This window comes from Capsicum annuum, chromosome 5, assembly GCF_002878395.1.
Source record: "Capsicum annuum cultivar UCD-10X-F1 chromosome 5, UCD10Xv1.1, whole genome shotgun sequence".
NCBI classification, from domain to species: Eukaryota; Viridiplantae; Streptophyta; class Magnoliopsida; order Solanales; family Solanaceae; genus Capsicum; species Capsicum annuum.
Window position 1 is genome coordinate 201,456,965 of NC_061115.1, and position 22,465 is coordinate 201,479,429.

A 22,465-nucleotide genomic window follows, 5' to 3' on the forward strand; every position below is an offset into this window, starting at 1 on the left:
CCAAAAACAACAACTTCTTTATTAGATGGATTACCTCACTTTGTTGAAAAGACAAAATCCTTCATATTCCCCGAAACAAAATTTCACCTTAGCATGCTCCACGAACTTTCTCTAACTGGAAGGTGGGTTTCATGTTCAGTCTCACATGGCGCAAACGGAGGCACAAAGCCGCATGAAGTAGCTATTTGGAAAATCTCAAAAGTTTATATTGTACATATCCATCTTTCTTGCCCCTGGACAAACCTTGCTTGACGACTCAACAACATCCCCTCCATTCTTTAATTTGTCCATCAATGGAAGGAAATTGGAGAAATGTCCCAGAATTACAAAGGTTCCTCGCCTTCCATAACTGTTATGATCGGTCCCTGCACTTTCTCATAATGAACAATCTGGCAAACAGGCCCCCTGACATCTCTTTCCATGATAGCTTCACTTTTTTTACCAATCCAAACATCTATTGATGAGGGTATATGTATAATAAATGCACCTCTGGAATCTAATGCTGACGGAGAAGCATCATTTAATATTTTCAGAATGAGATGCAAAGGATCGTATGGTGAATGAGGTGCGACTCTATACATCCTCAATGATGAACTTGGACTCAAAGGGAAAGCATGAACCCTTTTTTAGCATTGTAACAACTGATAAGCAAAACCAATATTTGGATCTGCGATACCCTTTGCTGCCTTTACATACTCAAATGCATTGTCAAAACTCTGACCTTCTCTCCACATAAGATAAGTGATAACCAGTGAGGTTGACCGAGAGATCCCTTGGTAGCAATGAACAAAATCCCTTCCATATTGCTCCCTGACATCTTCAAAGTAATCAAAAACATCATAGAGAATGCTAGTAATATCTTCTGACGGGCTATCATGTAACCATAAAGTCTGGACTATGAAATCAGACTTGAAATACTCGGGGCAAACAAACCCCACACAGTTAAGAACATGAGTAATCCCATTTTAGTTTTAGTATATCCTTATCTTTTGCAACTGCATCCCCACCAAGAAAGGCATGTTCAGCCACCTTTGAACACTCTTTATCGAAGAAAGCAATCTTTTCTCTTCTCACAAGCCCGCCATTAATCTCTGGATTTTTATGTATGTTCAATAGATCCAGCTTAAGCCTTCCATTGTTGCTATTTATATCCCTCCCGCTGGGGCAGAAGGAAGTGGCCACTCTCCAATATCATCAGATCTTGATCTCGGCCACTCATCTAGACTTCTACGGGCAATAGCCATTGGCTGCAACGGTGGAAGGCGCAGCCTAGCCTTAAAACTCTGTTGCGACCTAGGGGCTAAAGGCCTCTGACCATGAGAACTATTACCTCCATTTGGATCCAACCTATCTTTTTCGATATCTGGATTAAGCAAAGGCAGTGAAGTCCTCGAAGACAACCAAGATACTAACCGTCAGTACCTTCTCCCATTATTTGCAAGTTGGCATGGCTCCTGAGAGCCATCAACTCCACCAGCTGAGGCTTCTTCCTTTCCCGGCATTCCAACAATCAAAACTAGAGGCGACGTCTAACAGTCAAACGACAAAGTTCTCATCCACTAAACTAAGGAGTAAATATATTGGAGAAAGGATATCTCCGCATTGAATTAGACGGATAATCATGCATTAATAACTTAAGTAAAACGTTTTGATCAGAGCTAGAAGCAATGTTTTGATAGGACGCACTTCAAAAGGTGTAGGGTTCTGAGTGTACACAAACTATTACCACGACCGCCACCTCAGTCTATCAAGTAAAATCATTACATATGTTCAATCTAACAACGTCCTCCACCTCAGACTATCAAGAAAAATCATTACACGTGTTCAATCTAACTGTCGAAATTCAAACATTATTAGATGAAGAGTCTGTTGAATTATGAAATAGTAGTAGATACATATGACCATTTTGAGAATAACAAGACCACGTTCCTTTAAACAAGCTAGTAAATATCTCATATTAACTAGACCACAATTCTCAAAATGACCTTACAAGAATAGCATTTCTATTTGAAAAATTCATGAGTAGAACAAGGTGATTTGTAACTAGAATTGATATAAACTTCTATGAATATGGGAGCTAGAGTAATTCATAAGCCTATAAATGAGATATTAGAAAACAATTGGACTTTGTAGGCCCCTGCTGCCACAAATTATAACTTAGGCTCGACCACTTGGGTTGACCTTCGGCTGGCACCCCTCCAAAGTGCAATGGAGGTAACCAGCCTAGGCCATGGGCCTTCTTGATCACCCGTTGACCCTGTCCATGTAAGTATGTCTCTTGGTGGTCCTTGGACCATTTTTATAGTAACTCCTCATTACTCTTCTGTCTTCTTCACTTAGAGATGTGGGATTATTAGTCCTTTGACCTTCATATCATTGCCAATCGGAAAGCTCATGATAGTACCAGCAAAATGACTTGGGAGTCTATCAGATAGCCATGAGACTATCTCAAGCCCAATGACCAGGCTGAGAACGATCATCTATGGCACCATGACTGAAAGGTCATGGAAGCTGTTAATCAAGCTTAAAAAAGCTCTCTACGGTCTTAAACAAGTTCCGAGAGCTTGGTATAGTAGGTTGGATACTTCTTTGCTGTCTCAAGGCTTCAACAAAAGCCTAAATGAGCCTACTTTATACTTTAAAAGGCAAGCTGATGGGAGGTTGATTGTGATATCTGTTTATGTTGACCATTTGATGATCACAGGTGAAAATTCTCTTTCGGTTCAAGAAGTTAAAAATGCGATGTTAAATGTTTTTGAGATGTCTGATCTAGGAGAGATGAAATTTTTCCTGGGAATGGAGATCGCTCAATCTTGTGAAGGAATTTTCTTGTCTCAAAAGAGGTATCCCTTGAATTTATTAAGAAAGTTCCACCTTCACAAGTGCAAACCAGCTGCTACTCCACTTGTTGTAAATGAAAAGTTAATGAAGGATGATGGAGAATAGAGGACAAATTCAAAACTTTATAGGAGCCTTATTGGAAGCTTATTGTATCTGACTGCTACCAGGCCAGGCGTGATGTTTGTTGATAGTTTATTGTCCCGATATATGCAATGTTCCAGAACTATGGATTTTGGAGCTGCTAAAAGGGTGCTGAGGTACATTAGAGGGACAACAGATTATGGAATTTGGTACAAAAGTGTGGAGAATGGAGCTCTTATTCGCTATTCAGATAGTGATTACTCTTTTTCATTTGGTTCAAGCATTTTCTTGGGGCACAAAGAAGCAGGATATCGTAGGTCAATCTTCAGCAGAAGCTGAGTACGTGGCTGCTGTATCTGCCACAAATCAAGGAGTTTGGTTGAGAAAGCTCTTGTTTGAATTGGACCTTCTGCCAAAAGAACCAACAGGTCAGCTGTTGCGATGGCTGAAAATCTGGTGCAGCATGAAAGAACGAAGCATATCAACATCAGATTTCCTATTTTAAGGGGTGCCGAGAAATGGTGAAGTCAAGCTGGTGCATTGCAGCAGTGAATAACAACAAACCGATATTCTAACCAAGGCTCTTCCCACCAAGAAATTTGAATTTCAAAGGACATTGCAAGGAGTTTCAAATGGAAAATCTTAAGGAGAATTGTTAGGAAATAAAGATTTCTCTAGAAACTCTAGATAGTAGATAGTTTTGTAGTACGCAAGTTTTTTTGGTTTAAAATGAGTGGTGGTTAGTTAGCCACATGTACTTAGCATTGTGTGAGATAATTTGCTTACAATGTGTGTCTGTAATCCTCACTATATATACAGCTTCAGTTCTTCTTTCCTTTCTTTTGACACAAACTATAAAGAATATTTGTTCAAGCAGTTCATAAAAACATATATGAGACAATAAAAAATAATTGGACTCTGTATTGGATAGGGGCTACACGAACGCAGGCCCATGCTGCCATAAATCATGACGTAGGCTCAACCGCTTGGGCCGACCTTAGGCAGGCACCCCCTCTAAAGTGCAATGGAGGTCACCGGCCTAGGCCATGGACCTTATTGATTGCCCATTGACCCCATCCAGGTAAGTAAGTTTCTTGGTGGGCCTTGGACCATTTTTATAGTATCTCCTCATTAATCTTCTGTCTTCTTAGCTTAGCGATGTGGGATTAAGTAATCATTCTTCAATTTGAATTTCAATATTTCAGACACTTCCCTCAGTTAATCACATTTGCTATGTATTTTAATCTTTGCACACAAACACTTACACAGATGATGCATTAGCAATAATATGAAGCTCAAACTTGTGATATGGGAAAAACTAGATATAAAGCTCCATTTTTCTACATATGCATGGTTTCATAAGGCGAGTAGAGTTCTCTTCATCAGCTGCATACGTCATGCATTCCTAGATAAGCCAAGAATATTCAGATAACAACATGATAGTAGCAGCAAAATGATAGTACCAGGCTGAGAACGATCATCTATGGCACCATGACTCAAAGGCCGTGGAGGCTGTTAATCATGCTCTAGTTTCATGGCCACGGTTCATCCACCAGACTTGGTTTCCTGTCTCCTTACAACTCAAGGATAAGGTGGTATGAGCCTATAGAACAGATTTTTCCACTTTCTCAGTTTAACTGAACCTAATATTGGTTAGAAGGTAAAATGCAATTAAGCCCTACTAAAATGTAACAAATGAGAATGCAGTTCTTTTGATAGTCCTTCTGTCATTTTAGTTAACAATAACATAAACTATAGTCGCGGAAAAAGAAATTGAAACTATGTACATAGCCTCCTTGAACATCAGATACAACTTCCATGCAGCCATGCCCACGCAGGGACCACAGATCAAGTAAACTATACTTTCACCTTTTACTAAAGAATACTGTATGCACGGTGCAAATAGTGGCATACGCCTGTTTTTGGAGCGTACAACTTCTAGGATGTTGAATGATTCCATAGTCATTTCAAAATTGGCCTAAACTAGATTCTGAAGAACAAATGTACCAAGAGCTTATCTTCATTTCAAGAAAAATGTTGAGTTACGCTGAACCTGTAACTTAATGTATAAAAGAAGAGTTTCTCTTTTCTTAATCAAACACAACATATGGAACTTTTCTGATAGACCAATTAATATAATTTCAAACAGAATCCTGTCTGGTGCTAACAATGTTGAAAGAATGTCAACAGAATAGTAACAAAATGAGTTGAATAACTTTCTTCCTTACCCTAGAGAAACATCAAGTTCACAATCCATGGATTGAGTAAAGATTTAGACTTTTTTTGGGTAGGGGGCCGCCCGAACGCAGGCCCCCACTGCCATAAATTATGACATAGGCTCGACCACTTGGGCCGACCTTAGGCAGGCACCCCTCTAAAGTGCAATGGAGGTCACTAGGTATGTATGTTTCACAGGTATGTTTCACAGGTGTTCTTGGACCATTCATATAGTATCTCCTTACTACTATTCTATTTTATTGACTTGACGGTGTGGGACTACTAGTCTTTTGATCTTCATATCATCGTCAATAGGAAAGCTCATATCGAAACTTGCATAAAATAGTGTAACCTGTCTCATGATTACTCCAACGTTTATGAGCTGCTGATTGAGTGAAAAATGTCATATGCTTGTTTTCTTAGTTATAGTTAGGTGATATGACCGAAAAGTGAAGGGTAGTTGAGAATGATCCTCCGTGGCTCCATGACCCTTAAAGGACATGGAGGCTATTAATCAGGCACTGGTCCCATGGTCACGGTTCATCCACCAGACTTGGTTTCACCTTAAAACTCAAGGATACAGTGGTACAAACCTTGTACAAGTACGGTCGTGCCAATCAGTGTTGCTACAATGTAATAAAGAAATAAAACAATTAGCTTTCCGAGTTTGCATTAGGATTTAACATCTTTTTGTGTTGGATTTTTGGTCAGCTAATTTTGGTGAATAGATTTTTTTAGTTAAAAAAGAAATCACGAGAGAAAACAGTTTGCACCTATGAAGAAATTCAAAAAAGCAAACTGTTTCCTTCTATAACCAAAAAAAGAAAGAAACTACGCCAATGGAGGTCACCAACCTAGGACAAGGGCATTGTTGATCACTCATTTCCCCTGCGACTCTTCTGTCTTATTCACTTGACGATGTGGACAGTGAGCACAGTTGATTGGCCGCTAGGCCTGTAGAATCAACACATTCATCTATAGAGAGTACCAACAATGTTATTGTAATTGCAGATTGAACATGTAGGGAGAAGTATGATGATCAAGACGTCATTTAGAGCTGCTCAACCTCCTGATTCTCATTCTTCTTCCCACGCATCCAATCTACAGTTACAATAGTATTGGTACTCGCAACGGATGAAAGAGTCCTTGGCCCTTTTTTATAACATCTCCTTGCTTGTCTTTCGTCTTATTCACTTGACGATGTGGGAATATGGAGTAAATATACTGGAGACTACATCTTTAATATACAAAGATATGTCATCATTGAATTTTATGATGGATAATCATACATTCATAGATCATTGTGCAATATGGGTAGATGAAAAAAGAAGAGTTTTAAATGCCTCAAGCATCATATTTATTACTACTCCCCCTCATTGTAAATTAGCAGTTGTAGGGTTCTAATAAAATGTGAATGGAAAAGTTAGGGAAAGTGAAATGTGTCTTCACTTTATAAAAGGAGTGTTTCTCCCACATTGGTGAGAGAAAGGAACATCCTTGTGCTTAGAAGTATTCCTCCATGATGTTAGTGAGATAAGAAAAAGACAAGACTTTAATTTGACTGTCATCGTCGTCACTCAGTTTCAGCTCCATCTTTGGAAAATGATCGAGAGATTAAATTTTTGGACAAAATTTATTTGAAACTTAAGTGTTAATCAGGAAGACCCTTCAATTCACTGTTTGAGTAACAAAAATGGGGCTTGCGGGCGCTCAGCGGCCGCAGATGCCAACGCATGTCACTCTCAACTTTTTGATTTGAGTGCAATGTGACATATGGCCGCATCTCGTCATGTGCTGACACATGGGTCTGCATATGGACCCAACATTTCAAAATAGTGCAACTCTTCACAAACCATTGTTTCTTTTCTGATGCAACACCTTTTTGCTATAAATATCTAATTTTCCTAAGATATTGACACAAAATTATAACGCTAAAATACACCTCTTTCTTACAAAACTCAAGTGTGATTTGCTACCGTTGAGTGAGTTCGTAGTTCGGCAGAATTTGAGGAACCACCATTTTGCTGAAATGATTCATTTTATCCTGGGAGGATATATTCCATAACCTCGGGTACTTGAGGGAAATAATTTCCTTAAGGACACATTGTGAATTTAGTGGAATTGAATCTTCTAATCTTCATTTTTTCTTGTTAGAGTTTTTCATTTTTCAGAAAATTGTTTGAACTTGCTGAAGTTCATAGTGGAATACGATTTTATTTATACCCAAAATAACAGCAGTTACACGTAGAGATGTATTAACGATAAGAATTGAGAGGTTTGAGTTTTCATGCCTGCTTTGATATACTTTACTTGAGCCTCCAAGTCCTTATCTGTGAGATTACACCAGGTATGTTGTTGTATAGATATTATTGTATACATGATCAGAATTGGAAGCAATATGTTTGATTCAATGCGCAACAAAAGGCCTCTGGTTCTTAGTGTACACCGACTATTACAACGACCGCCACATCAGTCTATTGAGTAAAATCATTACACACATTCAATCCAACAGTTAAAATTCAAACATCATTACAAGAATAATTTGTAGAATTTAAAGATCCGTTGAGAGGTTTGCAACTGGAAAAGATAAAAACTATAAAGAGTACTTGTTCAAGCAGCTGATCATGTCAATTTTTTGATGAATGTCTCTCAATATTGAGAGTCTTTCCATTAAACAGAAAGTATCAAAGATTACATCCTTAAATATCCGCCTTCTTATCCCTAAAGATTAACTTTTCTATCACTCTAAATCCGCTATTCTATCCTATCAAATCTGCTCTACTATAGCCACTATTATTCTCTTTAATTACTAAATCAAATCTATGTAATTACACTAATATACAACAATATATAGATAAATTAATATATACAATATTTACATCATGCTAACATCCCCGCTCAAATTGATGCTGGTAGATCAAGAAACATCAATTTGCCAACTAGAAACTGATGTCATCATCGGGCAATTGATTTTGTAAATGCATCAACTATTTGAAGATCACTGGACATGTGCGGAAGAGTAATAACACCTTTATCTACAACTTCTCGTATATAATGACAGTCTACTTCGATGTGTTTCGTCTGCTCATGATAAACCTGATTAGTAGCAATTTGAATAGAACTTGTATTGTCAGCATGGAGAAGAGTAAGATTAGATTGAGGAAATCCAATCTCAGTAAGTAATCCACGGAGCCACATAATCTCAGAGAAAGCAGTAGACATTGCTCAATATTCAGCCTCTATTGAAGATTTTGACACACGGTCTTGCTTCTTACTCTTCCAAGATATCAAAGACTCTCCAAGAAACATGCACTAACTAGTAACCGAATGACAAGTGTCAAAACATCCCGCCCAATCAGAGTCACTAAAAGCATTAAGACGAATAGGCAAACCACTAGGAAATAATAATCCCCGATTAGATGTTCCTAGGAGATAGCGAATGATGCGACTGACAACCACCAAATGAAGATGACGGAGAGCTTGCATGAACTGAATAACTTTTTGAGTTGCAAAAGAGATATCTGGTAATAGTAAGGTAATTTAAGCTCCCAACTAACTGCCAAAATATAGTTGGATCAGGAAGAAAATTGACTTCCTCCCGGCGATACTTTACATTCATTTCTAACAGAGTATCTATAGAGGAGGAATCCCAAAGACCTACCAAAGAAATCAAATCTTGGGTATATTTGTGTTGATTTAGAAATACACCAGATGAATCACGATGAACTTCCAAACCCAAGAAATATGTAAGAGTACCAAGATCTTTTATATGAAAAGAATCCTTAAGTTATTGTTGCAGGCTAGTGATAAGTGAAGAATCAGTTTCTGTAATAATAATATCATCTACATAAACCAAAAGAAGAAGACAACCTGTGGATGTTTTTTGAAGAAACAAAGATAAGTCATATTTGCTCTGCTCAAAAGAGAATTGTAGCAAAGTAGACCAAAATTTATCAAACCAAGCTCTGGGAGCTTGGTTTAATCCATAAAAAGACCACTTTAAGTTGTATACATCTGATATAGGCAATGAGAACAAGCCTGGTGGAGGTTTCATATAAATATGCTTTTTGAGATCACCATGAAGAAAAGCATTTTTGACATCCATTTGATGAAGAGTCCAGTTTTGTGAAGCAACAATGGCAATAATAGTTCGCACCATTGTCATTTTTGCTACCAGTGCAAAAGTCTCTTGATAGTTCACACCATATTCCTGCTTGTTACCAAGAACAACCAATCGAGCATTATACCGATCGAGAGTTCCATCAGAGTAAAGTTTAATTGAATAAACCCATTTACATCCAATTGGATAAACATTTGAAGGATATGAAATAATATCCCATGTGTCATTTTCTTTAAGAGCCAAAAGTTCTTCCTCTATTGCCTTCTACCAACACCGACGACGTTCGTACACAAATTCAGGTTTGAACCTCTTAGAAGAAGATAAAAAAACCTATAAAGTAGGAAGAAGAAGAGAAGCAGGAGATGATTCAACATGAGTAGGAAAAAAATAATGATTTTCACAAAAAACAACATTTCTAGAAACATGAAATTTATTAGAACATGGATCATAACAGAGAAAACTTTTCTTTGAAGTACTATAACCCATAAAAACATATTTAGTAGACTGAACAAAAAGTTTATTACGCTAAGAAGGAGGAAGATGCACAAAACAAATACAACCAAATGTATTAAAATTATCATAGCTTGGATTTTTGTGATAAAGACGAAAATATGGAGATTCAAGATTTAAGACTTTAAATGGTAGTCTATTAATTAAGTAAACAACAGTAGAAAAAGCTTCCACCCAATACTTAGATGGAACAGAGGACTTAATCAATAAAGTACAAGTGATATCTAAAAGATGACAATTTTTACGTTCAGCAACCCCATTTTGTTGTGGTGTATTTGGACAGGAGTGTTGTGAGACAATTCCTTTTTCAAGATTTTTTTTTTGAAATCATAAGACACATATTCTCCACCAGAATTAGATCTTAATAATTTTATGCAAGTAGAAAATTGAGTCTCAATATAAGCCAAAAATGTCTTGAATATGGAAAATATCTCAGATTTGGAACAAAGAAAATATACTCACGTAAATAGACTATGATCATCTATAAAAGTCACAAAGTATTTGAAATGAGCATGAGAAACAATTGGTGAAATACCCCAAACATCTCTATGAATGACATCAAAACACTTTGTAGCACGACTATAAAAATTAGGAAAAGGAAGAATTTTACTCTTGCCTAATTTAAAAGTAGAACAATCAAAGAAAGCAGTGGAAAATTGTTTTTCTGTTCCCCAATAAATCCGAATTTGATAAATGAGATAACACAATACAATTTGGATGTCCTAAGCGCTTATGCCATACCTCAGTATTACTAGGTGTAGAAGTACAAGAAAATGATAGAACACGTGGAATGGAAAAATGTATATGAAACAGTCGTCCAACTTTAGGCCCCTTCGCAATTATCATGCCCGACACCTGATCCTGCACAAGACAACCATTACGAGAAAAATTCACATCACAATTGTTATCTACCAATTGTCCAACTGAAATAAGACTAGTGGAGAGCTTTCATGACACAAAAATATTGTTGTAAGTTTTAGTAATATCCCCAACCTTGGTAATGGGTAAATTACTACCATTGACAACTTGAATTTGTAATGGACCATGATACTTATGAATATTTTTTAGCATACTAGAAGAGTTGGTCATATGATTGGAAGCTCTAGAATCAACAAGCCAAAAATTAGATGCAAGATCATTACCTTGTAGCCCTAAAGTTGAAAAAGCTGACATGATCATTTGTCTTACCATTTCAGGAGTAAGAACTTGTCCCGAAGACGAGTTCTCTGTAGTGAAACGATTTGTCCCAGCTTGAAAAGCATTAACAATACGATTTTAAGGGCATGTGAGACACTCTTTGATAATGTGTCCTTGTTGTTTGCAATAATTACAAAATTTCTTGCCACAATTGCTAGGAATATGACCATATCCCTTGCAACTTTAGCATTGAGTTCTATTCATATCCCTACCCTTTTCTTTACCTGGGGCAGCAAATGCAACAACAATATCATCAACTTGCTTGAAAGTATTTTGTGTGACAAAATGCTGCTCTTCACGGAGTAATTCCCTAAACCAAACATCTAAAGAGAGAGACGAGTCACGATTCATCAAGTGGGAGAAAACACTCTCAAACTTAGAGCGTAACTCTATCAAAAATTGATCTCGCTTGCTTTGCTCATGAACTTATTGAATTACAGAGAGAAATTCAATAAGTATTTTGGCATAAACAATATCTGTAAATTTAGCCCATAAGTTCTGAAATCCAGAAAAATAATCCTGAACAAAAAGATCTCCTTGAGAGTAATTAGCAATTTCATACTCTAAGTGAAAGCGTCGGGCACTATTATCTTGGTTGTAAACCCTTTGTAAATAATCCCACATGGCTTTATCTATCTTGTAAGGCCTGAGATTAATAACAATAAGAGGGTCAATTGACCCTAAAAGCCATGTCATCACCCGAGCATCTTTAATCTTCCATTCACCTAACTTTGTAGGATCAGTAGGAGCAGTATCAGCTCTATCTCTATGGCCCCATAGTTCTTTTCCAGTGATAAATAACTGAAACTAAAACTCCCATGATGATATGAATTCAGATTTATGAAAACTAGAAACACTGACTCAAAAAGAATAACCAAAATGACCAAGATCAAAGTCCAAGGTGTTAATTGTCGAGGAACAATCAACAAAAACCAAAGCTTTCCAAAAGACTGAAAGGAACCAAAAATGAACCCTATGAAACAAGATATCCAAGAGAAGGCTTGGATACCATGTCAAGAAATGGACTTTGAGCCTAACTCAACCTCAAAAGCTAGCTCATGAGAGGAGGATTGTCCAAGTCCATATAAGAAAACCACCAGTCCATTCCCCAACCAATATGGGACTTATTACCCACTCTAACAGATCATATATCATATAAAAACATAAACGAGATAGTGAAAATAATTGAACTTTGGATTGGGTAGGGGCAGCGGGAATGCAAGTCCGCACTGCCATAAATTATGATGTAGGCTTGGCCACTTGGGACGACCTTAGGCAGGCACCCCTCTAAAGTGAAATGCAGGTCACCAACCTAGGCCACGGACCTTGTTTATCACCCATTCACCCCGTAGAGGTAAGTATCTTTCTCTGATGTACTTGGCCTTTTTTTATAGTATCTCCAAGCTACTCTTAAATCTTCGTCACTTAACGATGTGGGACTAAGTGCATCTTTCTGTATTTTGTATAATAAACTAACAATCATGAAAACTTAACAATGTTAGTTTCACTCTGAAGCAGGAAATATGCACTTCATTCAGTTTAAATCAAAACTAACATATGAGATAAATAGTCCTGTCATTTTTTCCCACTATTCTTGTAGTTTCTTGTCCCACGTTTCTGCTACTCCCCATTATTTCTTGTACTTCGGTTATCACATTATTTGGCTGTTAGTATTGTTCCTCATTTTTTGAATGCTACATAATGTTTTTAACGTTATTTGCTATGTCCTCTTTACTTTTGTATTTTTTTGAATAGTTTGATTTGTGGGATTACCGTGTGTTATGTTGTTGTTAAACTATTTTGTCGTGCTTTACTCGAGCAGAGGGTCTTTTGAAAATAGCCTCTCTACCTCTATAAGGTAGGGATAAAATTTGCACGCACTCTAATCTCCCCAAATCCCTCCTATAAAATTACACTGGGTATGTTTTTGTTGATGGCGACAAGGTAAACAAGAGTTGCAGGCACAACTTTCAGGACGCTGAATGTTTCCATTGTCATATTCAACTAGTCATAAATCAAACTCTGAATGAATGATTACTGCAAGACAAGTGAAAATTTCTCATAACTGCCTGCCTAAAGATGTCAACAAAAATAATAATAATTGACATTTTCATCTAGTCTTTGTGTTTCACATTTAAGTTCAACTCATGTCATCATTGTCTCACAAAATGATAGTTAAACTGACTATGTAGTATGGGGCGGAGTGTTAGATAGTCAAGAAATCTCACATCCAAAATATGAAGGTGGTGGAGATGAGAATGCTACGATGGATGTGTGGGTGTACTAGGAAAGATAGGATTTGAAATAAGGTTATTTGAGATAAGGTTGGAGTGGCTTCAATGGAAGTCAAGATGAGGGAAGCGAGGTTGAGATGATTTTGGCATGTGATGGGGAGAGGCACGGATGCCCTACTGCGGAGGTGTGAGAGGTTGGCTAGGGATGGATTCATGTGAGGTATAGGTAGACTGAAGAAAAATTAGAGGGAGATTAATAGACATGCCATGGAGAAACTTTAGCTTACTAAGGACATTGACCCTAGATAGGAAAGTGTAGATGAGGTAAATTAGGGTAGAAGGCTAGTAGGAATGAGTGTATTAGTACTAGTAGATAGGACGACCTTGTTGTCCATTCTAGTAGCAATTGTATTAATATTATTTCAGAGTTGTATCATTTGTTGTAATACTTAGTGAATCTTGTCTATGGTGTTATTGGCTGTGGTAATTTCTGTTGTATTTTGTCCTTTTGCTTTTCCTTTTCTAGGTTGTTTTATCTTGAGCCGAGATTCTATCGAAAATTGTCGAAACCATGACATGTGTTTAACCCACACATCAAATTTTGCACTCTTACCACTAGACCAAAATTGTCCTGTTCTACTATTAGTTGAAACAGATATTTTCCTAATCCCATAATCATTTGTTACTGGTTTCTGCTACTTGCTCAAGCATATAGCTAGTTAATATTAATAAAAAAAATTCACCAGATGCAACAAATATAGAACAATAGTTTAACAACATACCCAACGTATTAATCCCTTGAGTGAGATCTAGGGAGGGCGGTGTATACGCGGCCTTAGCCCACCTTGTGAAGGTAGATAGATCGATTCCAATGGACCCTCGACTCAAGTAAAGCAAATCAAAATCATCAAAGGGTAGACCGGTATGTGATGAGTTGTAGTGAGTTTCTCCTCAACTTTGAGACCTGGTCCTAAATATACTTTAACAGCATGAAATGAAACAGTAAAGTGCATGAAAGTGTAAATGAGAGACAAATCAATTTTACGTGGAAACTCCTTGCTCAAGGGAGAAAAACCACGACCTGTCTACAGGATTTCTAAGATCTACTAATATTCAAGAAAACCTGAATACAACCTCCATGGCATCAAGGATTAACCTCCTAATCCTTATTCTCCTAGTAATAGCTCTATTACAAAGAGAAATTTACAGTAACTCTAACCAGAATAAAAGCTAACTCTATCTATAGTATCACCTAACTCTAGATGACAACAATAAGTTTGGAACTTACAGCACTACACCTACTAATAACATACAAACAACAGGCAACGTTTAAGAGCAAAACACAAAGACTCAATTACAACAAAAATATGAAATCCAACTTTTGAGCGATCAGTTCCCTATTGCGAAATAAACTTTAATTCAAGAGCTTCAAGAGAGATATTTGTTGTAAGTGTATGGAAGCTTGGTTATCTTGTTGTAAAAGATGAGCAATATATATATGAAACAAAAAAACCTAGGATGAATCCCATTGGCTGAAGGGAAAAAGTGCATCAGCCTTTCCCACCAACTTTTGTACTTTCATCAAGCTGTGTAGTTGACAATGACAGTGACGTGTAGGCCCAACTAGGTCCTTAAGTGTCAATTTTCTGCTGAATGCCTCTCAATATTGAGAGTCTTTCCATTAAATAGAAAATATTCAATGATTAAATCCCTAAAGATCCGTATTCCTATCCCTAAAGATCAGCTTTTCTATCCCTCTAAATCCGCTATTCCATCCCACCAGAGCTGCTCTACTAAAACCACTATTATTCTCTTTAACTACTAAATCAAATCTATGTAATTATACTAATATACAATAATATATGATTACATTAATATATACAATATTTACATCATGCTAACATCCCCCCTCAAATTGATACTGGTAGATCAAGAAGCATCAATTTGCCGACTAGAAACTGATGTCGTCGTTGTGCCATTAATTTTGTAAATGCATCAGCTATTTGAAGATCACCGGACACATATGGAAGAGTAATGACACCTTTATCTATAACTTAACGTATGTAATGACAATCTACTTCGATGTGTTTGGTCCGCTCATGATAAACTAAATTAGTAGCAATCTGAATAGCACTTGTATTATCAGTATGAAGAGGAGTAGGATTAGATTGAGGAAATCCAATCTCAGCAAGTAATCCACGAAGTCACACAATCTCGGAGAAAGCAGTAGACATTGCTTGATATTCATCCTCTGTTGAAAATTTTGACACGCGATCTTGCTTCTTACTCTTCAAAGATATCAAAGACTCCAAGAAACATGCACCAACCAGTAACCAAATGATGAGTGTCAGAACATCCCACCCAATCAGAATCACTAAAAGCATTAAGATGAATAGGAGAACCACAAGGAAAGAATAATCCATGATTAGATGTTCCTCGGAGATATTGAATGATGTGACAGATAGCCACTAAATGAAAATGACGGGGAGCTTGCGTGAACTGAATAACTTGTTGAACTGCAAAAGAGATATCATGGTAATAGTAAGGTAATTTAAGCTCCTAACTAATTGCCAAAATATAGTTGGATCAGGAAGAAGACCGCCTTACTCTTGACGATACTTTACATTCAATTCTAATAGAGTATCTATAGAGGATGAATCCTGAAGACCTACCAAAGAAATCAAATCTTGGGTATATTTGTGTTTATTTAGAAATACACCAGATGAATCACGATGAACTTCCAAACCCAAGAAATATGTAAGAGTACCAAGATCTTTCATATAAAAAGAATCCTTAAGTTGCTGTTGCAGGCTAGTGATTTGTGAAGAATCAGTTCTTGTAATAATAATGTCATCTACAAATACTAAAAGAAGAACACAACCTATGGATGTTTTCCAATGAAACAAAGATGAGTCATATTTGCTCTTCTCAAAAGGGAATTGTAGCAAAGTAGAACGAAATTTGTCAAACCAAGCTCTGGGAGCTTGTTTTAATCCATACAAAGACCGCTTCTACTTACATACATCTGATGTAGGCAATGAGAACAAACCTAGTGGAGGTTTCATATAAATATCCTCTTTGAAATCACCATGAAAAAAAGCATTTTTGATATCCATTTGATGAAGAGTATAGTTTTGTGAAGCAGCAATAGCAATAATAGTTCACACCATCGTCATTTCTGCTACCGGTGAAAAAGTCTCTTAATAGTTCACACCATACTCCTGCTTGTTACCAAGAACAACTTATCGGGCTTTGTACCGATCAAGAGTTCCATCATAATGAAATTTAACTGAATAAACCCATTTACATCCAATTGGATGGACATTTGAAGGACATGAAACAATATCTCATGTGTCATTTTCTTTAAGAGCTAAAAGTTCTTCCTCCATTGCCTTCTATCAACATTCATGCTTGGAAGCTTGTGAGTAACAAGTTGGAATAAAAATGGTGGATAAAGTAGATGAAAATACATACCAATTAGGAGTACGAGATATGCTCGTAGATCGCCGAGTGGGCTTAAGAGGAGCAGGCCTTGAAGAATTCTCAGATTCTAGTTATGGTTCAGGTGGCGGATCACTATCAGGAGGGGGTAAAGTGGGCTGCCGACATTCATACACATCTAGGTTTGAACCTCTTAGAAGAAGATGAAAAATCCTTAAAAGTAGGAAAAAGAAGAGAAGCAGGAGATGACTCAACAAGAGTAGGAAAAAAATACTGATTCTCAAAGAAAACAACATTCCTAGAAACATGAAATTTTTTAGAACATGGATCATAGCAGAGAAAACCTTTTTGTGAAGTACTATAACCCATAAAAATATATTTATTAGACTGAATAGAAGGTTTATCACACTTAGAAAGAGGAAGATGCACGAAACAAATACAATCAAATGTATGAAAAATATTATAGCTTGGATTTTTGTGATAAAGATGAAAATATGGAGATCCAAGATTTAAGAATTTAGATGGTAGTCTATTAATTAAGTAAACAACAGTAGACAAAACTTCCACCCAATATTTAGATGGAACAGAGGAGTCAATCAATAAAGTATGAGTGACATCTAAAAGATAACGATTTTACATTTAGCAAGCCCATTTTGTTGTTGTGTATATGGACAGGAGCGTTGTGAGACAATTCCTTTTTCAAGAATTTTTTTTTTGAACTCATAAGACATATGTTGTTCACCAGAATCAGATCTTAATAATTTGATGCCAGTAGAAAATTGAGTCTCAATATAGGCCCAAAATGTCTTGAATATGGAAAATACCTCAGATTTGGAACAAAGAAAATACACTCACGTAAATTGACTATAATCGTCTATAAATGTCACAAAGCACTTTAAATGAGCATGAGAAACAATTGGTGAAATATCCCAAATATCACTATGAATGACATTAAAACACTTTGTAGCACGACTACCAAAATTAGGAAAAGGAAGAATTTTACTCTTGCCTAATTTACAAGTAGAACAATCAAAGGAAGCAGTGGAAAATTAATTTTTGTTCCCCAATAAACCCGAATTTGATAAATGAGACAACACAATAGAATTTGGATGTCCTAAGAGCTTAAGCCATACCTCAGTCTTACTAGGTGTAGAAGTACAAACAAATGATAGAGCACGAGGAATGGAAAAGTGTATAGGAAATAGTCATCACAAGCAAATGATAGACACCTGATCCTAGTCAGTCATTGAAGGGAGTTTATGCAATCTTAATCATCCCTAATTCTAAGCTGTTCTTTTCAAGTGCTCTCTACTAAGTACCTCATCAATTCAATTTTATGTAAAACAAAACATGATAGATACAAGACCTTCCTCAACATTATCTCTAAGAAAATGGTGTCTAATAATAATATGTTTTAGTTCTTATATGTAGTATAAGATTCTTTGCAAAATGATGATACTTGTATTATTTGTTGCTTGATCTACAATAATTAGGCACAACATGAATCAATAACAACACACTCAACCTCATCAGTAGACAGAGCTACTGAGCTTTGTTTCTTAGTAGACCAGGCTGTTAAATATAATCCAATAAGATGTATAATTCATGCAGTGCTTTTCTTGTCTATAGAATATCCTGCATGAACAACATCAAGGAAACCTAGCAAGTTGGATTTTTACTTCCTTCAAGAATATTTCTACTTTATTTGTAGACTACTTGGGTGTTGTTGATGAATTAGTTTCTTGACTTGTTCTCCCCTATCACTATGCCCTTAGTTTGAATAATCAGTTGGACAAGGTGGCACAACCTGTTTCTATGCATACTCATCATTTTTACAGCCATTCATTTCCCTTTTTTGCTTCTTACATTAGTACACAAGGATTCACACGAATCAGATACAAGCACTGGATAACACATATCAATTTTTTTTTCTTCTTTTGAAGGAAGCCTCTCTTACTTCCCCCTTACTTAAAACACTACATATCTAAAAAAACTTTTGTTTTTGGTTCTCTCAATCTTTGTATTTTTGTTGCAATCAAATCTACCCCCTTAGTGAAAGGAACTTTGTTCACTTCTAGTCTTATTCCTTGAGAAAGCTCTAACCATGTGCTAATTTTGCTTGCCTCGTTTCAATCTTATCTGCAAAATAATTTAGTGGTTAACTTTAGGAACCCAAATAATCTTGGGTAATTTCTTGTGAGAAAATAGATGAATCAGATATCTTTTTGCCCAATGAGGCAACAGGTTATGTGACCTGTTTCTCTGGTTTTGTTTTTTTACTTTATTTCTTTGAGATCTTATGAAATCTGATTTCTTTGCCAGATTTGTACTTTTAGATCTTTTTTTATTAGAAATTGGACATTAAGTAATGGGATATCCAGGATTACCATAACTATAGCATAAATCATCAGAGACAGTGTAACTCTTGAAAAATCCTAATTCGTCCTTTTCACCGTAAGTCCTTTCATGCAATTGATGAATAATTTTTGAGAAGTTTGTTCATCTATTTTCCCTTTCTAGATCAAGTTTCAACCTAGAGATTTCTTGTCTTAACTTATCTACCTTTTTCTTTTCATTATTATATTCATGTTTAACCTTGGTTAACTCAAGCTCAAATCTTTTCTGATCATCGCTTTCCACCTTTTTACCATTTTCAGAAAGAGTTAGTTTTAAGATCTCAGATTGTAGATTCAAATTTGAAGAATCTAGTTGACTAACTTATTCTTTGAGAGCATTGTTTTCTTTTTCAACAATGTTTTTGCAAGTTTCTAGATCAATAAGATCAAACTTGAGATAGTTCATCCCTATCAGAAGATAATTCTTAGAAATCATCTATTAAACCATTCATCAAGGAAACAAGTTTTTCTTTGGAAAATATATGTAAATTCTTTTTTAGTTTAGGAATACTTACCTCAGCAGTGTTGTCTTCATTTTCTATGTCTGAATCTACAATTTCCATAAGAGCAGTTTCATCTACCTCTTCTTTATCTAATCCTTCAGAGTCAGATCCCCAAGTAGCTACCATAGCAACTTCTTCATTCTCTCTTTTCTTAGCCTTTTCTCTTAATTTTTTCTCAGCTCTGTCTTTTCTCAATTAAATTTCCCAAACAGGACAATCTCTGACTTGATGATCAGTTTTACCACACTTATAACACCCAATAAGATTGTCATTGGAATGACTTTTTCTACTTGTTCCATTCTTTTTTTTTGAAGTCTTTGCTAAAATATTTTGTTATAAAAGCCACCCATTCTTCAGTCAGTTCTACTTCCCCATAGCCTTTAGGGCCGAATTTTTCTTAGGAGCTGCCTTCTCATTCTTGGCGTTATCAATTTGCATCTGATAAGTCTTCAGGTTACCTACTAATTCATCCAAAGTCATATTAGTTAGATCCTTGGTCTCCCTAATCGCAATAACCTTGATATCCCATTTAGATTTTGGCAAGACCTCAACACTTCTCAACTTGTTCCTCAGTAGTGATGACTTTTCCCAAAGAGGTTAATTCATTGGTTAAAGCAGTGAGTCTTGACATCATCTGATGAAGGGATTCATTGTCCTTCATCTAAAAAGCTTTATATTAAGTAAAGAGAAGAACAACTCTAAATTTTCTCACTTGGGTGGTGCTCTCATGTGCATTCACCAAGGCATCCTAAATTTGCTTGGCAGTGGTTCAAGTTGTACTCAGCTAGACCTAGTCCTCACACTAAGATGTTCTTTGCTCTTGCATTTTTCTTTAGTGCCACCAAATCATCGACAGTAAATTCACTTCTTACCCTTTTAACTTTTCTCCATCTTCCAATTTTATCGGGATAGTTGGTCCATCAGTAATTCTGTTCCACAACTCATAGTCTTCTCCTTGAATGAAAATTTCCATTCTAGCTTTCCATCATGCAAAATAAGTACCATAAAAAGGAGGAGGCCTAGTAATGGATTGGCCTTCACCGTGACTAGGAGGTGTGGAATTCATCATAGTGATCTTGTCTTAGGTGCTAGCCTTATATAAGACAACCTCGCTTTGATATCACTTGTTAAAGTATGTTCCCTACTGATTAGTTATTTTACCTTAGCAATTTCCTATCAATGGAATAGGTTGACTAACGAGTTACTATCTAGCTAAAGTACTAAGTAAATTTACACAGTGATATTTACTGGAAAAAACCCAGCTCAAAGAGGTGTAAAAAACCACGACCTGTACCTCTACAGGATTTAACCCCAACTCCACTAAACATAATTGATCCTCAACAATCAACGAATTACAAGACTCTTGTAATCTAGGAATTAAACTCTAACTCCTATTTCTACAAAAATACAAATCTTCCCAAGGTGAGTGTTCCTAATTCTTCAAGTTTTAAAACTTGAAGACAATGCTCCTAACTTAGTTTATACTTCACGGAGACTAGAAAACAATACAACTCAAGAACCAACCTAATACATAAAGTCTAAGACTCCTTAACTCTAAGTAATAGGAACAATTTAAACTCAGGCTGCTTCAAGCTTTGGAACTTCACTGATAATTCATTGATGTGTTGCTATCTTTGTAAGTGCTTGACTAACAAAATGAGTTACTCCCTCGATATATAACAACTCTTCAAAGAGTCCTTCAAAGTCATTGGACTTCTACCTTGCTTTGTATTTTTTAATTCAATAGAGTTTGTGGTCAACTCAAAGTCCTTCTTAGAGTACAACTCCTTGCTTTGGAAAATCTCTTTCTTCAACTTGATCTCTTTGTTTGAGTGAAATTCTTTCTCTTCACCTTATCAATAAAGTGTTTTATTCAACTATAACTTCTTCTTTATCACACGTGATTACTCAATAGAACTAATCCATTCAAGCTTTGGCAAACCTTGTCTATTTCTCTTAGTAACTATCTTCATGTGATTGGACCAACTTGAGTAACATGTTTCATTTATATGTCAATCATCAAAACTTCATTGATCTAACAAGATACTATATAAATGGGTCAAGGACATCTGTGAAACATATTTACCTGGATGGGGTCAATGGGCAATTATGAAGGCCCATGGCCTAGTCTAGTGACCTCCATTGCACTTTGGAGGGGTGTTTGCCTAAGGTCGATCCAAGTCGTCGAGCCTACGACATTATAATACCCAGCATTTTCAAACTAGACATCAAACTATTGTTCCTACGTGTGTAAGATCCAATAGAAATTATTTCTAAGTAGGAATAAGTATCATGATCTATATCCTCATGTTTGAAGTGCTTCCAAGGAGAAAGATCTTCATAGGGATCACTTAGAGAGAAGTTGGGCCAAGAACCTTTGATTCGGCTAAGTCTTTATTTTCGATGTTTCAAGGGTCTATTTTGAACGTATATGACTTTTGATACAAGTAGAATTTTGCAGCTAAATACCCATCAAATTGTAGATAATTGAGTCAGCTTTTCAACGATACCAATTTCTCCTTAATTCGATATCCGAGCAAAAAGTTATAATTATTTTCATCAAAAATAGTAGCTACATGAGATAATCATGCAACACATGATCCATTTCACCCCTTATTTTCCAGTTTCCGAATCCGCATAATTGGGGTAATTAGGTCATTTATCTCACCCCAAAATCATCCAAAATACAAGATTTAAACCCCCAAAGAGCATTCGTTACATCATTATTCTATCTTCATCTTCAAGAAAACCCTAAGCCTCCAAAGATCAAGAACCAAGCTCCTAAGTCAAGAATTCCAAGAAACGAGTCAAGATTTGAGTTCTATTATTCGAACTAAGTAATTTGAGGTACGTGGGACTATCCTAAACCCCATGGGTATTGATTTTCGATTTTCAAATTTGTTTTAAAGGATATATATATGTATA

General features: G+C 36.2%; 3 non-coding genes and 4 pseudogenes across 3 annotated transcripts; 2 read left to right on the forward strand and 5 right to left on the reverse strand.

Annotated features, from left to right (window-relative positions):
* Positions 1-35: 35 nt before the first annotated feature.
* On the reverse strand, positions 36-1,502 carry LOC107872031 (annotated as a pseudogene).
* Positions 1,503-2,130: 628 nt separating this feature from the next.
* LOC124899167 lies at positions 2,131-2,273 on the reverse strand (annotated as a pseudogene).
* A 1,576-nt stretch (positions 2,274-3,849) lies between these two features.
* LOC124899163 lies at positions 3,850-4,011 on the reverse strand. Its single transcript, XR_007056293.1, has one exon. It is a non-coding gene; the product is annotated as a U1 spliceosomal RNA (small nuclear RNA).
* A 739-nt stretch (positions 4,012-4,750) lies between these two features.
* On the forward strand, positions 4,751-4,869 carry LOC124899183. Its single transcript, XR_007056306.1, has one exon. It is a non-coding gene; the product is annotated as a U5 spliceosomal RNA (small nuclear RNA).
* Positions 4,870-5,210: 341 nt separating this feature from the next.
* On the reverse strand, positions 5,211-5,345 carry LOC124899173 (annotated as a pseudogene).
* A 6,822-nt stretch (positions 5,346-12,167) lies between these two features.
* On the reverse strand, positions 12,168-12,328 carry LOC124899171. Its single transcript, XR_007056299.1, has one exon. It is a non-coding gene; the product is annotated as a U1 spliceosomal RNA (small nuclear RNA).
* A 9,290-nt stretch (positions 12,329-21,618) lies between these two features.
* LOC124899172 lies at positions 21,619-21,747 on the forward strand (annotated as a pseudogene).
* Positions 21,748-22,465: the final 718 nt, after the last annotated feature.